Source organism: Gorilla gorilla, chromosome 2 (assembly GCF_029281585.2).
Source record: "Gorilla gorilla gorilla isolate KB3781 chromosome 2, NHGRI_mGorGor1-v2.1_pri, whole genome shotgun sequence".
Classification (NCBI taxonomy): domain Eukaryota; kingdom Metazoa; phylum Chordata; class Mammalia; order Primates; family Hominidae; genus Gorilla; species Gorilla gorilla.
This window is the reverse complement of record NC_086017.1, coordinates 202,544,205-202,558,745: the sequence shown is the minus strand read 5'-3', so window position 1 is coordinate 202,558,745 and position 14,541 is coordinate 202,544,205. Positions and strand designations below refer to the sequence as shown.

Sequence of the window (14,541 nt, the reverse complement as noted above, 5' to 3'; positions counted from 1 at the left end):
TGCAAAAAAGGATAATGCTTGCCTTTTTGTTATTGTAGACTCTAAATATAAGCCTTTTTAACAAGCTGAGTTAACATCCCAGTCTAGCCTATTCTTGTTTCTCTTTGCATGTGTTTTACTTATTCATCCACCTGAAATATTTCCAATTTGTAAAATTCAAGAAAACTGGGTTAATAAAACGTGTGTCAAGAGTATATTTATTTTATCTCTAAATTTATTTTTTCACTACTATCTCAGTCCAGCACTAAAATCTGTAAAGAAGGAATTGACTATTATGTGGAAGTAACTTTAGAAACAAGGTTCATTGATGACATGAGCTCTAAATTCCTTCTCTAAAAATTCTGCTATTTATGTTCTCGAATTATTTTCTCTTTAGAGGAAAATAACTTGTTACATACTTTGGTTCTTTATAAATTGATTTAATATGTTTGCTAGATTATTAGATGGTTTGTAGTTGCAACTTATATGGAAATTAAGTTCTAAAATCAGCACAGAAGGTGAAAATCCCATATTATGAATTACCAAATGCTAATTTAAAATATTTGCTACCAAAGTTACAGAGAAACAAATGGAAAGTCATGAATTATAGAATAAAAATGCATTGAGTTGAAAATTACTAATTCAAAGTGCCATTTGATGAAACTTTATTACATATTTAATTGCAGGAACCTGCACCGATGATAGTATATAAATAGAAAGTAAACTAACAAATTATACTCTTTGTGTCAAAAATTACTGAGATTGTGCTGATTTATTATCCAGTTTTTCTTACCTCTAAACTCATTCTATACTCTGTGATGTTGGGGCTCAAAACATGGCAAACAATAATTCCCAGTTTGGGAACTGAATTTCTGCCAGTAGGCAGCATAATAGAGTAATAGTGGGAGATGAGAGGAGAGGGACAAGGAGCTCTTTCCTGCCTTACTCCTTTCCCCTGCAGCTGCGCTGGCAGTGACACCTGGTCAAGCCTGCAACTTCTTTCTGCAGTCACTAAACCAGCCACATAGGTCTTTGTCCCAGGCTCTTCCTGTACCTATGATTCTAGGTCACCAGTATTCCCTTTCTGCTCTTTCAGCTCATCAATATCTGTGTAATGGTATCCCAAAGCAAATCTACTCTACTTTAAATAACTAATATGGTTTCCATTTTCCCATTAGGACTCTGACTTACACTATATTTCCAAATGAATACTAGTCTGATGCTCTGACATCTTCTATAATAACCACAAAATAAGGATGAAGAGAAGATTCAGAAAAAGCCAAAGATGGTGTCCCACCCTTTGGAACCAAAAAAAATAGTACAGACACAAATATGTACTGAATCCAGTGAAGAAAAATGTATTCTCTGAAGTTATCCAAGGCAAAACAGAATTCTCTAGACATCAATCACTCAGAAAAGAGGAACTGAAAGAAGAGCAATTTTATAAGAGAACTTTCCACTAAAAAACTAGGCCAAAAAAGCAGGGGTGGGGTTGGCAAGGAGGTGAAGAACAATTTTATCTTCTTCACTTTGAGAGCTTCGACATGATTTTATGCTTTTCAGCTTCAAAAATTGCCTTGTTCATAAAAGTTTCATGGATAATTTAGGTATTTTCTGCAAAAAATACAGAATATATTATGAGTTTCTGAGTTCAGAAGTTTTCTCCATTAGCAACCAATTTCTGATTCCTCTCAAAAAGGCAACTCAGATATTTTGGTCCCTTTCAGCTACTCACATTCTCATTCAAGCAAATAACTAAATGAAAATAGAGCACCATCATTTTAATGTACCTTGGGGATAAAGACCATGTTATTTCAAAAGTTAAATATTTTAGTTCCAGAAACCATCATGGCACTTACATTTCTTTTAGAATAAAGGAAATAAATATCTCTACTTGGCCACCCATTAAGGTATACTTGGGCCACAATTTTATGGCAACTCCCAGCATAAGCCATTAACAAGTGAATTGTAACACAGTTGTCCTCAAGATGCCAATAATCACAGTCACATTGAAACCTCGCTGAGTACTGCTGACACAAGTAACACATAACCAATTAAAAGTAGCCAAGGACCAACAGGATCTGGGAAATAGGGAGACATGTATATCCTACAGATGTTAGAAACAAGCTGAGCTTTCCTACTCATCTGTAAGTGTGCAGACAGACCAATTAGTTCATTATATTGATATATTTAGAGGCAGATCATCCCAGGAAAACAGTTTGGCTCCTGCTCATTCTGGTTTTTGTTTTCAAATACAATAATGTCACTTCATATTTTTAGAAGAAGGTACAAATCTTTTTCACATCTCTTATCTAACTTGATCCACACACAAGCAATACTCTGAGCTGACAAGCAAATACATGCATACATGCTCACAGAGGTGGAGCATCAGGCATGATCACACAGATGTGCAATAGGGAGTCAGTACTAAGCAGTCAGAATCATCAGAAAGCTGGGAAATGGGGTCATCAATATTCTCAAACAAAAATGGTATACTCAGGACTTAAGTTCTAATTTTTCAAGGGAAAAATAAGTTTTACTACAGATGTCAGAGGATAAATAATTTCATCCAGACCCAAGCAAGATTTTTGTCCTATATTCACAAAGAAATAAAACCAAGTTACTAAGTTACATACACTCCTTTGGAGCTAAAGTCTTTCTCGCAAAGTATAAAGTCCAAAGAATGAGAATTATGATTTGACATGACCTGAAACTATCATTGGATTACCCACATATAACAGATGTTGATGGCATTCTATAAGCTAAAAGGCAATATAAACTAAAGCAGAACTACAGGAGAAAAGTGTTTTCAAGATCTCAGCATAGTTTAGGCCAGTGGTTTTCAAAATATGGTTCCTGTACCAGCAGCATCAGTTTGTTTAGCCTGCCATAACAAAGTACCTAAACAAAGTGGCCTGTAAACAACAGAAACTTATTTCACTCAATTCTCCAGGATGAGAAGTTCAAAATTAAGTTGCTGGCAAATTCGGTGTCTAGTGAGGGTCTGCTTCCTGGTTCACAGACGGCTTCTCAGCATAACTTCACATGGAGGGAAGAAGGAGAGAGCTCTCTAGGACCTCTTTATTATAGTCACAATCACATTCATGAGAGATTCACCCTTATAATCTAGTCATCTCCGAGAAACCATCACATTGGAGGTTAGGACTTAACAAATGGGTTTTGGGGAAACACAAACATTTCATCTATAATGTTCAGCATCTACTGGAAATTTGTTAGTAAAGCAAATTTCAGAGACCTACTGAGTCATTAATTTTGAGGAGGAACCCAGAAATTAGTATTTTACAAATGCCTCCAGGTAATTGTGATGAATGCTAAAGATTCAGAACCTCTGGGCTAATGGAAAAAATATCTCAAAGTCAAATTTGCATTAGTAAATAGACTCAACTATCTGCTGTGTAATATTAGGTAAAGTAATTTATCATACTGTAAATTTCTTCTTCAGCAAAATGAAAATAATATTTCCTCTCTGTATTATTTTAAAATTTTAAATAATCTTAACAGCCAGTGTTCCCCTGCTAAAAACTCAGCCCAGAAGTACCCCAATGAGAGAAGAGAATCAAACAACCATTCCACAAGAATGTTACTGCTAAAATAAAATTACACGGACACCTGCTTCACCTTGAGCAAAGTCTGGGCCATAAAAGTTTAAAAACCACAGAGGTTGCCAAAAGACTCCACACAGAGAGGACCATTCTGCAAGAAGACTGAGCATGGTTTATGCATTGAGGTAGAACTCAGGCCTCATCCATTTTGCATTACTCCTTTGGAGAGTGAATGTAAAAGATTTCAGGCCATAAATAATTTACCTAAACACCCACAGATCTTCTAAGTATTAGGGCTGTTCTTTTAAATAGGCCAAAACCTGTGAAAATTTGCCAGAGACAGCCAGCCATGCCCAGAAGCAAAAGCCAGCCAGCAATGGAATTGCAGCAGCATTCCAGGACTGATCTCATTCCTGGAAATGGGATTTTCTCATGCTCTTCCCACAGAGCCTGGAGGGCCTCAGAACCTCACCTTGGGTCTTCCTAATGGCTTCTAGAACAGACCCAATCTTGCTAGTGTCTAGCTTCAGAAATCTAGTTTTCCAGAACCTCATTCACACAATTCCAACTGTTTCTTCTGACCTTAGAGGGTTCAATTTAACTCTTTCTTCCTACCACAGTAGAAGGAACACAGACATTATTCTCAGAGACAGGATCTTGAGAATTTATGGTTCCCCCAAAATGTCCAGTGGCTGTCAGAAGGAGCCTCCTTTTCTTTAAGAAAATTCCAGTGTTTTTAATTGTGAGCACTTGCCTTCACTCGAAGCCCCCAAACCCTAAGATGATTCCTGGCATTCAGAGGATTTAGGGGCCAGGCCAGGTGCAGTAGTTCACACCTATAATCCCAGCATTTTGGGAGACCAAGGCCGGCAGATCACTTGAGGCCAGGAGTTCGAGACCAGCTTGGCCAACATGGTGAAACCCGCCCCTACTAAAAATACAAAAAAAAAAAAAAAAATAGCCAGTGTGGTGGCAGGTGTCTGTAATCCCAGCTACTCGGGAGGCTGAGGCAGGAGAATCACTTGAACTGGGAACCAGGAGGTGGAGGTTGCAGTGAGCTGAGATTGTGACACTGCACTCCAGCCAGGGTAAGAGAGCCAGACTCTGTCTAAAAAAAGAAAAAGACTTCGGGCTATAGAATTAGGTATGGTATCCCCAATGTCCCCAAAATCTGTTCAGCTACTTAGCAGTACATCAGGCCATCTCTGAAAGGCTCCAAAGTTACAAAATTCTCAATCATTTGTGAATTCTGATGGAGCCCAGAATTGTTTCTGAAGCTCACAGTAGGTGTAGGAACACCCAGTGATTAACCCTAGGTCCTTCTCTGAAGGCCAGGTTGTCCAGAAACCCCATGAGTTTCCTCCTTCATCACATAAGGGTGTGTGCACCCTGAAGGCAGAATCAGCACCTGAGCTACTTCCAGGTCAGTGACGGTGTCCAGGCTGCCCCCTAGAGCTGATTGGTTGTGCCCTGATTGCCCCCAGAAATCTTTTACCTTATCTTCTCATGGGAAAAAAAATCCCAGGAAGACCATAGCCCTAACTGCCACTGGAAGCACTGGAATCCAAGATAGAGATCCCAAAGATTTCTTTAGCTTTTCTGGAGTAAGTAGGGGCTGTCACATGGCCTCAACTTAGAACAAAGGCCAGCAGTCATTAGCCAGTATTCCTACTGAGTTTACACATGACTGTGAAGATCTAAAGGTTGGCACAAGGATTCATACATCAACTCTGGGTGAGGTTAATGCTATCAAGAATTAGCCCTAAACCTGCAATTATAGATTGTAATCTGGCCATATTCAGAGACCCTCAATTCTGAGATCTCTAGAAACTTGTCCTAGTACTTCTCTAGGATAGGCAAAAAAGCCCTGTATATAGCAACTCTTAGGCTTGAGAAATTAATTATAGTGAAACAGAAGGCTTCTAGGTGAACTTGGCCAGCTTCTTGGGAAATGTTGACTTTATGTGAAAAAACACCATATGTCTGAATATCTATCTCAGTATCAGGTACCTGATGTCAGAGGTTTTTACTACAAAAACAAACAATAACAACAAAATCTTACAGTTACCCAAAAACCCTATTATCCCCACAGTGAGACATCCAAAGAAGAAATGGCTCTGCAAGGCATACACAGAGGGCTGAATGTTTGTGTCCCTCAAAATTCATATGTTAAAATCCTAGTTCCAACATGATATATTTAGAGGAGGGGCCTTTAAGAATAATTAGGTCATGAGGGCGGAGCCCTCTTAAGTAGGATTAGTGCCCTTACAAAAGGGACCCTCTCACCTTCTTTCTGCCATGTGAGCCTACAATGAGAAGTCAACAGTCTACAAACGGGAGGAGGGCCCTCGCCAGAACTCAACAATGCTGGCACCTCGATCCTGGCCTTCTAGCCTCCAGAACTGTAAGAAATCAATTTCTGTTGTTATAAGCTACCCAGTCCATGGTTATAGCAGCACGAGCTGACTAAGATAACACAGAACACAGACCATCCCTCACAGTACAAAGGGCCTTCATTGAGTAAGACCCAAATGTCTTCCAAGGACCTGGGAATCCTGAGCCATCTTGCAGTCAGTCTCACAAAGGTTATTGTTACCTTTGTGTCAGATTTGTTACTTCCTTAACAAAGGTCCGCAAGACCAACTATTTTTTCTTACCTTTACTCAAAAGTAAAGTATGTTTGCTATAACAATTCAAAAGGAAATATAGGTGTTTATAAAGTAAAACTAGGTTTCTCCCTTCTCCACTTTCTCTGGGGAAATCTGATATGTATTTGTTATATTCTTTTCTATGATATATATATTATATATATAATATCATATATAACTAATATATAGGATATTATGTTTTTAACATAAATTATATCATAAACACACACACATATTGAAGTGTTTCCATGTTCATTTGTTTCACTTTGTCTTTTTAAATCAATGCGTCAGTAGCCATTTTCCACCTTATCTTTCTCCACCATCGCTCTTAGTTAATAATTTTCCTTTTCATCAATAAGTTAGGTAATCATGAGGGAACTTTCACAACAACCCTCCTACCAACAACTATGTTCAGATTCTCTGCCTTCTCCCCTATTCCTATGGCTGCCAGGACACTGCCTTCTCCTGGTTTTCTTCCTTTACAATGGGTCACTCATTCTCAGTCTTGATTCTGGTTCCACTTCATATTCCCAAGCTCTGAACTGTAGAGTGTCCCAGGATTCATCCTTAGACCTCTTATTTTCTCAAGAGAAAATCAGTCTCTAGTGATCTGATCCAGTTCTGTGGGTTTCAAAGCCATATCTACACTGATGCTTCCAAATCTCCATATGAAACCTCTTTCCTAAACTTCAGAGGAATGTGTCTATTTGTCCACATCAAATCTCCACTTGGAGGTCTAACAGTTCTCTCAAACTCACCACGTCTGATCTCCACTGCCCCCTCTCTCCTGTTGTTACTGTTGTTTTCATCATAGTAGCATTACAGTAAATTTTACTATGTGGTAATGCAGGAATTCTTCCATTGTTATGTGTCAATATTTTCTTCAGGTTCTATTGAATAATGGTACAAGTGCTCACACTGGGCTTACAAAGATATAATTTTGAGCAAGTCACCTTCCCCTCTCTAAGACTCATTTGGAAAATCAGGTCAATAGTTTTCAGTGTACTTTCCTTGGTGTTCCTGGAGATTACTCTTACTTTAATTCAAGCTCTATGACATTTCATCCAGATTCCCGGGTAGGTAAGGGTGTGTGTGTGTGTGTGTGTGTGTGTGTGTGTGTAAAGGTTTATGGTCATGTACTTTGCCATACAGGTAGATGTAGATGTTCCCACATCTCTCAAGTAATTTGTCTATAAAATAAGAGAGTTCAGCTGATTTTGCCCCTTATTGTCTTCCCTAGAGCAGTGACAAGGGTATCACTTAGGAGATTAATAGAAATGCAGAACCCAGGCCCTCCTCCCAGACCTACAGGTGATTTACTTGTCCATTCAACACTGAAGTAGGCAGTGTTCCCTTATACTCCTGCAGCTCTGGCATTATAGGAGAAACCAATAATTAAGTTATCATAATTCTGGTTTTCTTATTTTTTTTCTAAACATTAGACTGAATTAAATTGGAAACATTCTCCAAGGTTTAAGAATTCCCTAAAGAATCTGAAAGAGGGTGAGGAAAAAAGCAGTAAAAAGGTATTCTTGCAATTGACCTGGCCTGTGATAAATACTGAGGTCTTTTTCTCTCCTCACTTGTATGTGACAAAGATTCTTTCCTTGGCCAAACTCTACTCAGGTTCCTATGAGCAATTTTCCAACAAGTCCTGACCTTTAGACTTCTGACATCATCTCTGCATGGTCCAATTTTAGCACAAATCTGGCTAAGCCAGTTAAGTGAAAGTCCTCCACCTTCGATATCTAATCAAATCCCTCACTTCCCATACTGGATGTCTTATCACACTGGCTTGCCTTCAGCAAGGGTCCTACTAAGTAGATTTAGCGGGAATACCACCTCAATCCTTGATGTTTCCTCTTAGCAATTTTTCATCGAGCGACCCTCACTCTGCTCCTTGGCTATAAATTCCTACTTTTCCTTTTTACATTTGGTGTCAAGCTCAATCTCTCTTCCCAATGCAAGACCTAATCTCAGTGGTCCTTACGCTTATCTTGATAGTCATCCTCCCACAAGGCTTTAACAAAGTCTCTCTTACTGTCTTTAATAAGCATTAGAATAATTTTTTCTTTAACACATAATTATATTTGTTTTTCACCTGTTTGGGGCTGGGTTTTTTTGTTCATTTGTTTTTTCTTTTTGCTTTTTTTTCCTCTCATTTTTTTCTCTATTCCATTAATTCTGAAAATGTCCACTACCCTGCTCAAACATCTTTAGCTAAGTCTTGCTTTCCTACTTCAACCTGTTCAGGTACACGTTATCTATTCCATATAAGGTTTTCTTCTAAGACTTTATCTGAAAATAAGTTCTCTGGTTTTAAAAATATAAAACAAGAATTTTTTCATCTCTAACATTTTCATATTTTAGCATTAGTTATAAAATAAAAGATAAATTACATAAGAAAACATATAAATAGCTGACAAGTATATTTAAAAGATTAATCTTTCTAGTAATCAAGAAAATGTGTCTTAAAACAAGACAGGATTTTTAAGCTATCAAGTTGACATGGATTATAGATAATACCCAGCATTATGCCGCATACACGTGTTTCTCAGAGTTTGAGTATACAACATTATTCACACTCTGAAAAAAGAAACATATATCACAAATATTCTTAAATGCAGTCTTTAATCTTTTCATCATATTTGTAGGAGTTTATCATAAGAAAACATTTAAGAATGTACACAAATATTTAGCTAGAGGGATAGTTATCAAAGTGCTGTCTTTATTAGGGGAGTAAGAAAAAAACTGGAAAGCTATAAATATCAAATAAATGTAAATTAACTTCAGCTGTTTATGGTAAAATTGTAGTGGAACAACACTTAGAGGGAATGGTATTTACAATATATCAGTTTTAAAGGATGTGTTTCAAAACAATATGAATCCCATTTTAGTAAAATAAATATGTACATGTGAGTGTCCATGTACATCTGCGTGTGTGTGTGTGTGTTGCTTGAGAAAAACATAAATGAGTTACCTTTTGCACTGGAATTACAAAGTTTCTAATTTAGATTCAGTATTTGTGGTTTTTAAGTAGGGAAAAAAATAAGAAAAAAAGTATTGTTAATTTCCAAAAGTACAGAGTCTTTCTCCCAAGACTGATGATGGAAGAGGAAAAAGTCAAACCCTAAGAAAGAGTTTAGCTTTCCTTTTTCAACTTTCTGTTCTTCATTGTTTTTAGGTGAAAACTACTAATTAGCAAATCACCTTTTGATAAGCAATGAGTGTCCTGGTGTGGCCAAAATGCAATTATTTAGGCAATGAATTAGTCACTGAACAAACATATAACTACTTTTGTCCCTTAAATAGAAAGAACATATAGGGTGTTTATCTCTTTAGGTTTTCTCTGTACCTGACTTCTGTTCTCTTTGGCACTTAATAATACTTTTGCCAGTGGGTTCATGACAAAGGTATATATATTTATCCAAACCACTCAGTGTGTCCATTTCTAGCAGCTACAGTAAAAATTCAAGTGTTAAAGTAGATGACAACTATTGACTAATGGTTGAGGAAAAAGTAATATTTTTTTCAATTGTTTTTCTCTGTCAACAACTAAGAAAAACAAAATATTAGAGAAATCATTTAATTGCTGATTAAGCAATGTTAAAATAGACACTAACATTTTGCAAAGTAAGATGCAAATACGTTACTTGTAATTTTAATTTTAAAACAAAATGAAATAAAGTTTAACAAATAATTTGCATGAATAATTTTATTTTCTAATTTTTAAAAAGTCATTTGAATAAATTATGAAAAAACAGATAAGCAAAAGAAAATATAAGTTAAAATCATCCATCATCCCACTGCCAAAGGACAACTATCCTTAACATTTGTATATTTACCATTTAGTCTATTTTCTATACTAAAATAGATAGGTGTATATAACATATATAACTTGAATCATAGTAAGCCTATTGTTTCATAAGATTCATTCCATTAAAAAATAAGTCAATAAGCTATTTTGTGGATTACTATCTTATAACAGAAATGTAATGGCAGCAGGATGATCCACATGACAAGCTGATAAAAATTTATTTTTTTTCCGCTTTTTATTTTGAAATTTTAGACTCAGAATAGTTGTAGTAATAGCACAAAGAAATCCTAAAAGTCTTAAATTTCTGAATGTTAACATGTTACTGCATGTGTTCAGCATTCCCATGCATACTTTCTCTCTTTCCCTCTCATATGACTCCTTCTCTCCACAGACTATGTATACATGTGTACATAAATACATATATATGTATAATACTTTCTAAAGAGAAAGCCGCAAACAGAATTACACTCTAAACACTTGAGTGTAATTTTCTAAAATGAAGGATGTTCTTTTACATAAACATTACAATTAATAAAATTAGTAAAATTACTTGACATTGATGCAATACTTCTTGTGATACACAGATCAAAGTTACAGAATAAATTCAAATTTCTCCCATTTTTTCCATAATGCCTTTTATAGAGCAGGAATGTTCTTTTTCTTATCCAGAGCACAAGCAAGGATAACACATTGCATTAGTAAATTGGGTCAGAGCCAAATCATGGTGGACATTAAGGTGTAGGTCTATTAATAAGTTTCTACTTAATCTTATAAGAATAGAAGACATTGGAAGTTTTAAGCTCAGATTATCAGATTTTGTTTTGTTTTGTTTTTTAAAGGCATTTCTGTTGGCATCACAGAAAATGATTTGGAAGAACAAGACTGTTTAATACATTTCTGGAACAGTGAGACACAAGAGGACAAGGCACAGACTATACAGATGGAGAGGAGGGGAAAATAAGAGATGAATCAAAATGAAGTGTGCAAAGGCAAAACCTCTGCTCCTCCATTCCAAAGCAGGAATTAAATAGTTTAAGTTTGTGATGGCAGACCATTTCCTACCACTGCTATTCACTTATAAGGAAGAGGACAAGAAAATGTCCTGCCTTCAACTTATGTTTGCAAAGAATGTTTTAAGATTGAGTTTGTAATGCATTGTGTATTTCTCAGTGAAAAGGGATAGTCCAGTTTAACAACTGTCCATTTCACATTTAGCAATCTGTTTATACCATCACAGCCCCCTATTATACGCCAAACTACGAAAGGCCTTGAATGTCAGCCCCCAAAGGTCTTACTTTCTCTAATAGCCAGCCTAATGTTAGAGATCACTCTTACTTTTGCACTTAAATAAATGGATGGTGCTAAACTTCTGTCATTTAACAAGCTAAATTAAAGAATAATTAACAGCCTTAACAGTTAAAATAAAAATATGCACAACATGTTTTACAATCCTATAAAACCTAATGAAATATATTATTCAATTAAAAAGTTTCACCTGAGAACTTAGGTTCTTAAAGGGTTTATCATACAATTCAATCTGCACATCTTCCGGGAATTGAGTTAAAAATGCAGATTTTGATTCCATGGGTCTGGGGTGGAGTCTAAGATTCGTCATTTTAACATGCTGCCAGGGTTTGTCGATGATGCTAGTTCCCAGACCACACTCTGAATAACAAGAATGTAGTAATCATTGATTGAGTCTCACTGGATAATAGATTTTTACTTGGAGAGGGAGGTGGCACAGCAGGCTGGAAAAAGTACAAGAGTGGGAGTCAAGGATAAGTAGTTCAAGAACTATCTCTGCCATTAATAAACTGGGTGACATGAGGCAGATCCTATGATCATTTGGGGCCTCAGTTTCCTCGATGTATGTATCTGCAATGGAACAGTGAATTGGTTTTCTAGGACATAAGGATATGTTTTTAGCAAACATTTAACAAAATTCAAACCTTAATGAGCAGACATGCTATGGCTGGTTTAGTTGCAGTAAATGTATTTATTTAAAAATGTTCAATGTTTTCCTGCTGAGAGTGCATCTGAAATAGTTACCATCTGATTATAAAGAAAATGGAAAACTAAATTTCAAGAGAAAATGACCTCTTCTCTTCATAAAGTTGAAGGCTAAATGAAAGAACAAAGACTGTGGCCGAGGAACCATAAATCAGGAGATTAAAATATTCCTTCTATATACAGAAATAAATACCCTACTTTTCTTCCTTAGGCATGGCTTTTAGCAAAATACACTGTTTTTGAATTTGAAATGAAACAGTTTTTCATTTCATTTAAACATGTGGCTCTCAACTGATGGGAGACAAAAGACAATTAAGTATAGTCTATTGCTTGCAGAAGCATTCAGATTAGTAGGGGCAGTGTTCCCAAGAAATCAATGGGGTCTAATCAGAACACCCAAAATCCAAAAGTATACACCTTGTACAAAACATTATTTCTTCATAATCTGTAAGTCGTTGTATTAGTCTGTTTTCACACTGCTGATAAAGACATACCCGAGACTGGGCAGTTTACAAAAGAAACAGGTTTATTGGACTTACAGTTCCATGTGGCTAAGGAGGCCTCAAAATCATGGAGGAAAGTGAAAGGTACATCTCACATGGCGACAGACGAGAAGAAAGCGTCTGCAGGGAAGCTCCCATTTTTAAAACCATCAGATCTCGTGAGACTTATTCACTACCACGAGAACAGCACGGGACCCGCCCGATGATTCAATCACCTCCCACCAGGTTCCTCCGGCAACATGTGGGAATTGTGGGAGTTACAATTCAAAATGCTACTTGAGTGGAGACACAGCCAAACCATATCAGTAGTAAACTAGATAGAATGGATTTTTAAAAAGTGAAGAAAGAGAAAAAGAGAGGGAAGGAAGGAGAGAGAGCTGTATTATTTAACTTGGCAGAGACTTATAGTGAGCACATTCATTCACTTGTCACAATCTTTGGGATCAGCTGTGTTTTTGAAGCAGCCCAGTATCCAGGGGTCACCTTTTGCCAGCTGCCTGGGTCCTGTTGCTTTTGATCACTTTCTCTGGCAGATGTGATGTGATTCTATTTGCCAGCTCGCTCCTTTGACTTTGCTAACTCAGTGCACACTGCTCTCATCTCACTAGCAGGGCTGCCTCTGGGTGAAAGCACTTACTCCTGCCAAAGGCGATCTCCCCTTGGAAGGGCAAGCCCCTGTCATCTCCTGACAGCCCAGACTCCCACGGCAGATGCAGCTCTCCCTCTGGTCCTGGTGTCAGATTCAAAGGCCTGACAAGCTTCCATCAGCAAAAGCTCTCTTTTAATTGCTATAGATCAAAAAGTGCTGAACATGTCCATCAAAATAGAGTAGAACCGGATAGAGGAAGACAGGAAAGATTAGGCATTTACCAAGATAACCCAGGCTTTCTTTATGCCACCTGGTCCCATCTGATTAATGAGGGGGTCATTTTCCCACCAATACCATAAACAAAAAGCAACCAATTTCATTGTCCGTATATTGACCCTTACTGTCATGTATTTTCTATTTCCTATAATTTGTCCCTACAGTTACCTCACATTTCCATTAGGGGACACCCGCCAACACACACCCACACCTACAAGAGAGAAAGAGAGAGAGCCCTTAACCGCATTTCTTTTTTTAATTTTACATACTTGTTATTCCTTTGTTCTTTCCTATTGCATTCCATCGACATGGCAAAAAACTTGATTTTCATAGCTGGAAATGGGCTTCACTAAACAGAGTCTAACAGTTGAGTAAACTAAGGCCAAGAGAATTGATCTGACTTCTGCAAGGCTACACAGAAGCTTTACCTACTACCCCACTTTCTATTTAATGTACCCTTCTATTTCATGACTATGCTAGCTATATTTAAATAACTTGATCTAAAAGCTGTAGAGGCAATCACACGTGCTCGTTGGAAACCAAGCCCACTGTGCCACATTGGCCCTGCCACTCAATAGCTTCCTTCTCTGTACAGTGAGACATGCAGCCTTCCCTACCTCGCAGAGGAGTTGTGAGCATTGCAACTACTGTCTTGGTAATGCTATTCAGTCCAAACACACAGTGAGTTCTAATTTATCGAGTATTTTTTTTTTTTAACTTTCATGTTAAGTTCAGGGGAACATGTGCAGGTTTGTTATGTAGATAAATTTGTGTCATGGGAGTTTGTTGAACAGATTATTTTATTACTCAGGTATTAAGCCTAGTACCCATTAGTTATTTGTTCTGATCCAGTCCCTCCTCCCACCCTCTACCCTCTGAAAGGCTCAGTGTATGTTTTTCCCCTCTGTTTGCCCATATGTTCTCATCATTTAGCTCACACATGCAATATTTGGTTTTCTGTTCCTGCGTTAGTTTGCTAAGGATAATGGCCTCCAGCTCCATCCATATTCCTGTAAATGATATGATCTCATTCTTTTTTATGACTGCGTAGTATTCCATGGTGTGTATGTACCACATTTTCTTTATCCAGTCTATCACTGATGGGCATTTAAGCTGATTCCATTTCTTTGCTATTGTAAATAGTGCTGCAATGAAC

General features: G+C 37.2%; 1 long non-coding RNA gene across 2 annotated transcripts in view; it reads right to left on the bottom strand.

The window, feature by feature from the left end:
• LOC109026183 (uncharacterized) overlaps positions 1-12,631 on the bottom strand; it is a 176,479-nt gene extending 163,848 nt beyond the window's left edge. For both annotated transcript variants that reach the window (XR_008678299.2, XR_008678301.2), the window contains exon 1: positions 12,557-12,631. This is a non-coding gene — a long non-coding RNA (uncharacterized lncRNA). The remainder of the gene's footprint in view (positions 1-12,556) is intronic.
• Positions 12,632-14,541: the final 1,910 nt, after the last annotated feature.